Here is an 11431-nt window from a genome sequence, read left to right as displayed (position 1 = left end):
ATAGTTGCATCCTTAACTAACATATGATGATGTTGAAAGAGTTTTGGAGCCTTTGTTGCCTCTATTTTTCAAGAAAATGGCGATTTAATAGTGATTATTCCACCGATTTTTGGAGTATTATGAGGTTTTACTAAATTATTTAGTAAAAATTATAACGATTCCCATATACCATGAAAGATAGTTTAACATACATTAATACAAATGTAGAATATGGTTAGAAATTTTAAAATAACACGAAAAAGTTTAGGCTTCAGTATATAGAGCGTTTAACGTAAAACTCAATATTTTCGTAGGGGTTGTTAACACATAGATTTTGAAAAAAATTCAAAAAATATAACAATATTGCTTTAATGCATAGTTGCCTCCTGTATTAATATATAGTGATAGTCAAAGAGATTTGGAACCTTTGTTGTCTTCATTTCTCTAGAGAATAGCGATTTTATAACGGTTAGTCCACTAATTTATGGAGTATATGAAATTTTACTAAATTAATTTATAAAAAAAATTGAACGATGCTCATTTACCATGAAATCAAGTTTAGCATACATTAATGCAAATGTAGAATGTGGTTAGAAATTTTAAAACAACACTAAAGATTATAGGATTCGGCATATAAAGCATTTACCAAAATTCAATATTTTTATAGGGGGGGTTAACTCATAGATTTTGAGAAAATTTTAAAAATATGAAAATATTGTTTTAATGCATAGTTGCATCCTTAACTAACATATGATGATGTTGAAAGAGTTTTGGAGCCTTTGTTGCCTCTATTTTTCAAGAAAATGGCGATTTAATAGTGATTATTCCACCGATTTTTGGAGTATTATGAGGTTTTACTAAATTATTTAGTAAAAATTATAACGATTCCCATATACCATGAAAGATAGTTTAACATACATTAATACAAATGTAGAATATGGTTAGAAATTTTAAAATAACACGAAAAAGTTTAGGCTTCAGTATATAGAGCGTTTAACGTAAAACTCAATATTTTCGTAGGGGTTTGTTAACACATAGATTTTGAAAAAAATTCAAAAAATATAACAATATTGCTTTAATGCATAGTTGCCTCCTGTATTAATATATAGTGATAGTCAAAGAGATTTGGAACCTTTGTTGTCTTCATTTCTCTAGAGAATAGCGATTTTATAACGGTTAGTCCACTAATTTATGGAGTATATGAAATTTTACTAAATTAATTTATAAAAAATTGAACGATGCTCATTTACCATGAAATCAAGTTTAGCATACATTAATAATGCAAATGTAGAATGTGGTTAGAAATTTTAAAACAACACTAAAGATTATAGGATTCGGCATATAAAGCATTTACCAAAATTCAATATTTTTATAGGGGTTAACTCATAGATTTTGAGAAATTTTAAAAATATGAAAATATTGTTTTAATGCATAGTTGCATCCTTAACTAACATATGATGATGTTGAAAGAGTTTTGGAGCCTTTGTTGTCTCTATTTTTCAAGAAAATGGCGATTTAATAGTGATTATTCCACCGATTTTTGGAGTATTATGAGGTTTTACTAAATTATTTAGTAAAAATTATAACGATTCCATATACCATGAAAGATAGTTTAACATACATTAATACAAATGTAGAATATGGTTAGAAATTTTAAAATAACACGAAAAAGTTTAGGCTTCAGTATATAGAGCGTTTAACGTAAAACTCAATATTTTCGTAGGGTTTGTTAACACATAGATTTTGAAAAAATTCAAAAATATAACAATATTGCTTTAATGCATAGTTGCTCCTGTATTAATATATAGTGATAGTCAAAGAGATTTGGAACCTTTGTTGTCTTCATTTCTCTAGAGAATAGCGATTTTATAACGGTTAGTCCACTAATTTATGGAGTATATGAAATTTTACTAAATTAATTTATAAAAAAAATTGAACGATGCTCATTTACCATGAAATCAAGTTTAGCATACATTAATACAAATGTAGAATGTGGTTAGAAATTTAAAACAACACTAAAGATTATAGGATTCGGCATATAAAGCATTTACCAAAATTCAATATTTTTATAGGGGTTGTAACTCATAGATTTTGAGAAAATTTAAAAATATGAAAATATTGTTTTAATGCATAGTTGCATCCTTAACTAACATATGATGATGTTGAAAGAGTTTGGAGCCTTTGTTGCCTCTCTATTTTTCAAGAAAATGGCGATTTAATAGTGATTATTCCACCGATTTTTGGAGTATTATGAGGTTTTACTAAATTATTTAGTAAAAATTATAACGATTCCCATATACCATGAAAGATAGTTTAACATACATTAATACAAATGTAGAATATGGTTAGAAATTTTAAAATAACACGAAAAAGTTTAGGCTTCAGTATATAGAGCGTTTAACGTAAAACTCAATATTTTCGTAGGGTTTGTTAACACATAGATTTTGAAAAAAATTCAAAAATATAACAATATTGCTTTAATGCATAGTTGCCTCCTGTATTAATATATAGTGATAGTCAAAGAGATTTGGAACCTTTGTTGTCTTCATTTCTCTAGAGAATAGCGATTTTATAACGGTTAGTCCACTAATTTATGGAGTATATGAAATTTTACTAAATTAATTTATAAAAAAAATTGAACGATGCTCATTTACCATGAAATCAAGTTTAGCATACATTAATGCAAATGTAGAATGTGGTTAGAAATTTTAAAACAACACTAAAGATTATAGGATTCGGTATATAAAGCATTTACCAAAATTCAATATTTTTATAGGGTTGTTAACTCATAGATTTTGAGAAATTTTAAAAATATGAAAATATTGTTTTAATGCATAGTTGCATCCTTAACTAACATATGATGATGTTGAAAGAGTTTTGGAGCCTTTGTTGCTCTATTTTTCAAGAAAATGGCGATTTAATAGTGATTATTCCACCGATTTTTGGAGTATTATGAGGTTTTACTAAATTATTTAGTAAAAATTATAACGATTCCCATATACCATGAAAGATAGTTTAACATACATTAATACAAATGTAGAATATGGTTAGAAATTTTAAAATAACACGAAAAAGTTTAGGCTTCAGTATATAGAGCGTTTAACGTAAAACTCAATATTTTCGTAGGGGTTAACACATAGATTTTGAAAAAATTCAAAAAATAAACAATATTGCTTTAATGCATAGTTGCCTCCTGTATTATATATAGTGATAGTCAAAGAGATTTGGAACCTTTTTGTCTTCATTTCTCTAGAGAATAGCGATTTTATAACGGTTAGTCCACTAATTTATGGAGTATATGAAATTTTACTAAATTAATTTATAAAAAAAATTGAACGATGCTCATTTACCATGAAATCAAGTTTAGCATACATTAATACAAATGTAGAATGTGGTTAGAAATTTTAAACAACACTAAAGATTATAGGATTCGGTATATAAAGCATTTACCAAAATTCAATATTTTTGTAGGGGTTAACTCATAGATTTTGAGAAAATTTTAAAATATGAAAATATTGTTTTAATGCATAGTTGCATCCTTAACTAACATATGATGATGTTGAAAGAGTTTTGGAGCCTTTGTTGTCTCTATTTTTCAAGAAAATGGCGATTTAATAGTGATTATTCCACCGATTTTTGGAGTATTATGAGGTTTTACTAAATTATTTAGTAAAAATTATAACGATTCCCATATACCATGAAAGATAGTTTAACATACATTAATACAAATGTAGAATATGGTTAGAAATTTTAAAATAACACGAAAAAGTTTAGGCTTCAGTATATAGAGCGTTTAACGTAAAACTCAATATTTTCGTAGGGGTTTTACACATAGATTTTGAAAAAATTCAAAAAATATACAATATTGCTTTAATGCATAGTTGCCTCCTGTATTAATATATAGTGATAGTCAAAGAGATTTGGAACCTTTGTTGTCTTCATTTCTCTAGAGAATAGCGATTTTATAACGGTTAGTCCACTAATTTAGGAGTATATGAAATTTTACTAAATTAATTTATAAAAAAATTGAACGATGCTCATTTACCATGAAATCAAGTTTAGCATACATTAATACAAATGTAGAATGTGGTTAGAAATTTTAAACAACACTAAAGATTATAGGATTCGGTATATAAAGCATTTACCAAAATTCAATATTTTTGTAGGGGTTAACTCATAGATTTTGAGAAAATTTTAAAAATATGAAAATATTGTTTTAATGCATAGTTGCATCCTTAACTAACATATGATGATGTTGAAAGAGTTTTGGAGCCTTTGTTGTCTCTATTTTTCAAGAAAATGGCGATTTAATAGTGATTATTCCACCGATTTTTGGAGTATTATGAGGTTTTACTAAATTATTTAGTAAAAATTATAACGATTCCCATATACCATGAAAGATAGTTTAACATACATTAATACAAATGTAGAATATGGTTAGAAATTTTAAAATAACACGAAAAAGTTTAGGCTTCAGTATATAGAGCGTTTAACGTAAAACTCAATATTTTCGTAGGGGTTAACACATAGATTTTGAAAAAAATTCAAAAATATAACAATATTGCTTTAATGCATAGTTGCCTCCTGTATTAATATATAGTGATAGTCAAAGAGATTTGGAACCTTTGTTGTCTTCATTTCTCTAGAGAATAGCGATTTTATAACGGTTAGTCCACTAATTTATGGAGTATATGAAATTTTACTAAATTAATTTATAAAAAAATTGAACGATGCTCATTTACCATGAAATCAAGTTTAGCATACATTAATACAAATGTAGAATGTGGTTAGAAATTTTAAAACACACTAAAGATTATAGGATTCGGCATATAAAGCATTTACCAAAATTCAATATTTTTTAGGGGTTAACTCATAGATTTTGAGAAAATTTTAAAATATGAAATATTGTTTTAATGCATAGTTGCATCCTTACTAACATATGATGATGTTGAAAGAGTTTTGGAGCCTTTGTTGTCTCTATTTTTCAAGAAAATGGCGATTTAATAGTGATTATTCCACCGATTTTTGGAGTATTATGAGGTTTTACTAAATTATTTAGTAAAAATTATAACGATTCCCATATACCATGAAAGATAGTTTAACATACATTAATACAAATGTAGAATATGGTTAGAAATTTTAAAATAACACGAAAAAGTTTAGGCTTCAGTATATAGAGCGTTTAACGTAAAACTCAATATTTTCGTAGGGGTTTGTTACACATAGATTTTGAAAAAATTCAAAAAATATAACAATATTGCTTTAATGCATAGTTGCCTCCCTGTATTAATATATAGTGATAGTCAAAGAGATTTGGAACCTTGTTGTCTTCATTTCTCTAGAGAATAGCGATTTTATAACGGTTAGTCCACTAATTTAGGAGTATATGAAATTTTACTAAATTAATTATAAAAAAATTGAACGATGCTCATTTACCATGAAATCAAGTTTAGCATACATTAATACAAATGTAGAATGTGGTTAGAAATTTTAAAACAACACTAAAGATTATAGGATTCGGTATATAAAGCATTTACCAAAATTCAATATTTTTATAGGGGTTAACTCATAGATTTTGAGAAAATTTTAAAAATATGAAAATATTGTTTTAATGCATAGTTGCATCCTTAACTAACATATGATGATGTTGAAAGAGTTTTGGAGCCTTTGTTCCTCTATTTTCAAGAAAATGGCGATTTATAGTGATTATTCCACCGATTTTTGGAGTATTATGAGGTTTTACTAAATTATTTAGTAAAAATTATAACGATTCCCATATACCATGAAAGATAGTTTAACATACATTAATACAAATGTAGAATATGGTTAGAAATTTTAAAATAACACGAAAAAGTTTAGGCTTCAGTATATAGAGCGTTTAACGTAAAACTCAATATTTTCGTAGGGGTTAACACATAGATTTTGAAAAAAATTCAAAAATATAACAATATTGCTTTAATGCATAGTTGCCTCCTGTATTAATATATAGTGATAGTCAAAGAGATTTGGAACCTTTGTTGTCTTCATTTCTCTAGAGAATAGCGATTTTATAACGGTTAGTCCACTAATTTATGGAGTATATGAAATTTTACTAAATTAATTTATAAAAAAATTGAACGATGCTCATTTACCATGAAATCAAGTTTAGCATACATTAATACAAAATGTAGAATGTGGTTAGAAATTTTAAAACACACTAAAGATTATAGGATTCGGTATATAAAGCATTTACCAAAATTCAATATTTTTGTAGGGGTTAACTCATAGATTTTGAGAAAATTTAAAAATATGAAAATATTGTTTTAATGCATAGTTGCATCCTTAACTAACATATGATGATGTTGAAAGAGTTTGGAGCCTTTGTTGTCTCTATTTTTCAAGAAAATGGCGATTTAATAGTGATTATTCCACCGATTTTTGGAGTATTATGAGGTTTTACTAAATTATTTAGTAAAAATTATAACGATTCCCATATACCATGAAAGATAGTTTAACATACATTAATACAAATGTAGAATATGGTTAGAAATTTTAAAATAACACGAAAAAGTTTAGGCTTCAGTATATAGAGCGTTTAACGTAAAACTCAATATTTTCGTAGGGGTTAACACATAGATTTTGAAAAAATTCAAAAAATATAACAATATTGCTTTAATGCATAGTTGCCTCCTGTATTAATATATAGTGATAGTCAAAGAGATTTGGAACCTTTGTTGTCTTCATTTCTCTAGAGAATAGCGATTTTATAACGGTTAGTCCACTAATTTAGGGAGTATATGAAATTTTACTAAATTAATTTATAAAAAAATTGAACGATGCTCATTGACCATGAAATCAAGTTTAGCATACATTAATACAAATGTTAGAATGTGGTTAGAAATTTTAAAACAACACTAAAGATTATAGGATTCGGTATATAAAGCATTTACCAAAATTCAATATTTTGTAGGGGTTAACTCATAGATTTTGAGAAAATTTTAAAAATATGAAAATATTGTTTAATGCATAGTTGCATCCTTAACTAACATATGATGATGTGAAAAAGAGTTTTGAGCCTTTGTTGTCTCTATTTTTCAAAAAATGGCGATTTAATAGTGATTATTCCACCGATTTTGGAGTATTATGAGGTTTTACTAATTATTTAGTAAAAATATAACGATTCCCATATACCATGAAAGATAGTTTAACATACATTAATACAAATGTAGAATATGGTTAGAAATTTTAAAATAACAAAAAGTTTAGGCTTCAGTATATAGAGCGTTTACGTAAAACTCAATATTTTCGTAGGGGTTAACACATAGATTTTGAAAAAAATTCAAAAATATAACAATATTGCTTTAATGCATAGTTGCTTCCTGTATAATATATAGTGATAGTCAAAGAGATTTGGAACCTTTGTTGTCTTCATTTCTCTAGAGAATAGCGATTTTATAACGGTTAGTCCACTAATTTATGGAGTATATGAAATTTTACTAAATTAATTTATAAAAAAAATTGAACGATGCTCATTTACCATGAAATCAAGTTTAGCATACATTAATACAAATGTAGAATGTGGTTAGAAATTTTAAAACACACTAAAGATTATAGGATTCGGTATATAAAGCATTTACCAAAATTCAATATTTTTGTAGGGGTTAACTCATAGATTTTGAGAAAATTTTAAAATATGAAAATATGTTTTTAATGCATAGTTGCATCCTTAACTAACATATGATGATGTTGAAAGAGTTTGGAGCCTTTGTTGTCCTCTATTTTTCAGAAAATGGCGATTTATAGTGATTATTCCACCGATTTTTGGAGTATTATGAGGTTTTACTAAATTATTTAGTAAAAATTATAACGATTCCCATATACCATGAAAGATAGTTTAACATACATTAATACAAATGTAGAATATGGTTAGAAATTTTAAAATAACACGAAAAAGTTTAGGCTTCAGTATATAGAGCGTTTAACGTAAAACTCAATATTTTCGTAGGGGTTAACACATAGATTTTGAAAAAAATTCAAAAATATAACAATATTGCTTTAATGCATAGTTGCCTCCTGTATTAATATATAGTGATAGTCAAAGAGATTTGGAACCTTTGTTGTCTTCATTTCTCTAGAGAATAGCGATTTTATAACGGTTAGTCCACTAATTTAGGGAGTATATGAAATTTTACTAAATTAATTTATAAAAAAAATTGAACGATGCTCATTGACCATGAAATCAAGTTTAGCATACATTAATACAAATGTAGAATGTGGTTAGAAATTTTAAAACAACACTAAAGATTATAGGATTCGGTATATAAAGCATTTACCAAAATTCAATATTTTTTAGGGGTTAACTCATAGATTTTGAGAAAATTTCAAAAATATGAAATATTGTTTTAATGCATAGTTGCATCCTTAACTAACATATGATGATGTTGAAAGAGTTTGGAGCCTTTGTTGTCTCTATTTTTCAAGAAAATGGCGATTTAATAGTGATTATTCCACCGATTTTTGGAGTATTATGAGGTTTTACTAATTATTTAGTAAAATTATAACGATTCCCATATACCATGAAAGATAGTTTAACATACATTAATACAAATGTAGAATATGGTTAGAAATTTTAAAATAACACGAAAAAGTTTAGGCTTCAGTATATAGAGCGTTTAACGTAAAACTCAATATTTTCGTAGGGGTTAACACATAGATTTTGAAAAAAATTCAAAAATATAACAATATTGCTTTAATGCATAGTTGCCTCCTGTATTAATATATAGTGATAGTCAAAGAGATTTGGAACCTTTGTTGTCTTCATTTCTCTAGAGAATAGCGATTTTATAACGGTTAGTCCACTAATTTAGGGAGTATATGAAATTTTACTAAATTAATTTAAAAAAAATTGAACGATGCTCATTGACCATGAAATCAAGTTTAGCATACATTAATACAAATGTAGAATGTGGTTAGAAATTTTAAAACAACACTAAATTATAGGATTCGGTATATAAAGCATTTACCAAAATTCAAATTTTTGTAGGGGTTAACTCATAGATTTTGAGAAAATTTCAAAAATATGAAAATATTGTTTTAATGCATAGTTGCATCCTTAACTAACATATGATGATGTTGAAAGAGTTTTGGAGCCTTTGTTGTCTCTATTTTTCAAGAAAATGGCGATTTAATAGTGATTATTCCACCGATTTTTGGAGTATTATGAGGTTTTACTAAATTATTTAGTAAAAATTATAACGATTCCCATATACCATGAAAGATAGTTTAACATACATTAATACAAATGTAGAATATGGTTAGAAATTTTAAAATAACACGAAAAAGTTTAGGCTTCAGTATATAGAGCGTTTAACGTAAAACTCAATATTTTCGTAGGGGTTAACACATAGATTTTGAAAAAAATTCAAAAAATATAACAATATTGCTTTAATGCATAGTTGCTCCTGTATTAATATATAGTGATAGTCAAAGAGATTTGGAACCTTTGTTGTCTTCATTTCTCTAGAGAATAGCGATTTTATAACGGTTAGTCCACTAATTTAGGGAGTATATGAAATTTTACTAAATTAATTATAAAAAAAATTGAACGATGCTCATTTACCATGAAATCAGTTTAGCATACATTAATACAAATGTAGAATGTGGTTAGAAATTTTAAAACAACACTAAAGATTATAGGATTCGGTATATAAAGCATTTACCAAAATTCAATATTTTTTATAGGGGTTAACTCATAGATTTTGAGAAAATTTTAAAAATATGAAAATATTGTTTTAATGCATAGTTGCATCCTTAACTAACATATGATGATGTTGAAAGAGGTTTTGGAGCCTTTGTTGTCTCTATTTTTCAAGAAAATGGCGATTTAATAGTGATTATTCCACCGATTTTTGGAGTATTATGAGGTTTTACTAAATTATTTAGTAAAAATTATAACGATTCCCATATACCATGAAAGATAGTTTAACATACATTAATACAAATGTAGAATATGGTTAGAAATTTTAAAATAACACGAAAAGTTTAGGCTTCAGTATATAGAGCGTTTAACGTAAACTCAATATTTTCGTAGGGTTTAACACATAGATTTTGAAAAAAATTCAAAAAATATAACAATATTGCTTTAATGCATAGTTGCCTCTGTATTAATATATAGTGATAGTCAAAGAGATTTGGAACCTTTGTTGTCTTCATTTCTCTAGAGAATAGCGATTTATAACGGTTAGTCCACTAATTTAGGGAGTATATGAAATTTTACTAAATTAATTTATAAAAAAATTGAACGATGCTCATTGACCATGAAATCAAGTTTAGCATACATTAATACAAATTAGAATGTGGTTAGAAATTTTAAAACAACACTAAAGATTATAGGATTCGTATATAAAGCATTTACCAAATTCAATATTTTTGTAGGGGTTAACTCATAGATTTTGAGAAAATTTAAAAATATGAAAATATTGTTTTAATGCATAGTTGCATCCTTAACTAACATATGATGATGTTGAAAGAGTTTTGGAGCCTTTGTTGTCTCTATTTTTCAAGAAAATGGCGATTTAATAGTGATTATTCCACCGATTTTTGGAGTATTATGAGGTTTTACTAAATTATTTAGTAAAAATTATAACGATTCCCATATACCATGAAGATAGTTTAACATACATTAATACAAATGTAGAATATGGTTAGAAATTTTAAAATAACAAAAAGTTTAGGCTTCAGTATATAGAGCGTTTAACGTAAAACTCAATATTTTCGTAGGGGTTAACACATAGATTTTGAAAAAATTCAAAAATATAACAATATTGCTTTAATGCATAGTTGCCTCCTGTATTAATATATAGTGATAGTCAAAGAGATTTGGAACCTTTGTTGTCTTCATTTCTCTAGAGAATAGCGATTTTATAACGGTTAGTCCACTAATTTAGGGAGTATATGAAATTTTACTAAATTAATTTATAAAAAAAAATGAACGATGCTCATTGACCATGAAATCAAGTTTAGCATACATTAATACAAATGTAGAATGTGGTTAGAATTTTTAAAACACACTAAAGATTATAGGATTCGGTATATAAAGCATTTACCAAAATTCAATATTTTTGTAGGGTTGTTAACTCATAGATTTTGAGAAAATTTAAAAATATGAAAATATTGTTTTAATGCATAGTTGCATCCTTAACTAACTATGATGATGTTGAAAGAGGTTTGGAGCCTTTGTGTCTCTATTTTTCAAGAAATGGCGATTTAATAGTGATTATTCCACCGATTTTTGGAGTATTATGAGGTTTTACTAAATTATTTAGTAAAAATTTAACGATCCCATATACCATGAAAGATGTTTAACATACATTAATACAAATGTAGAATATGGTTAGAAATTTAAAATAACACGAAAGTTTAGGCTTCAGTATATAGAGCGTTTAACGTAAAACTCAATATTTTCGTAGGGGTA

The sequence above is a fragment of the Brassica napus genome, chromosome C4, assembly GCF_020379485.1.
Source record: "Brassica napus cultivar Da-Ae chromosome C4, Da-Ae, whole genome shotgun sequence".
Taxonomy (NCBI): domain Eukaryota; kingdom Viridiplantae; phylum Streptophyta; class Magnoliopsida; order Brassicales; family Brassicaceae; genus Brassica; species Brassica napus.
This window is presented reverse-complemented; position numbering follows the sequence as displayed.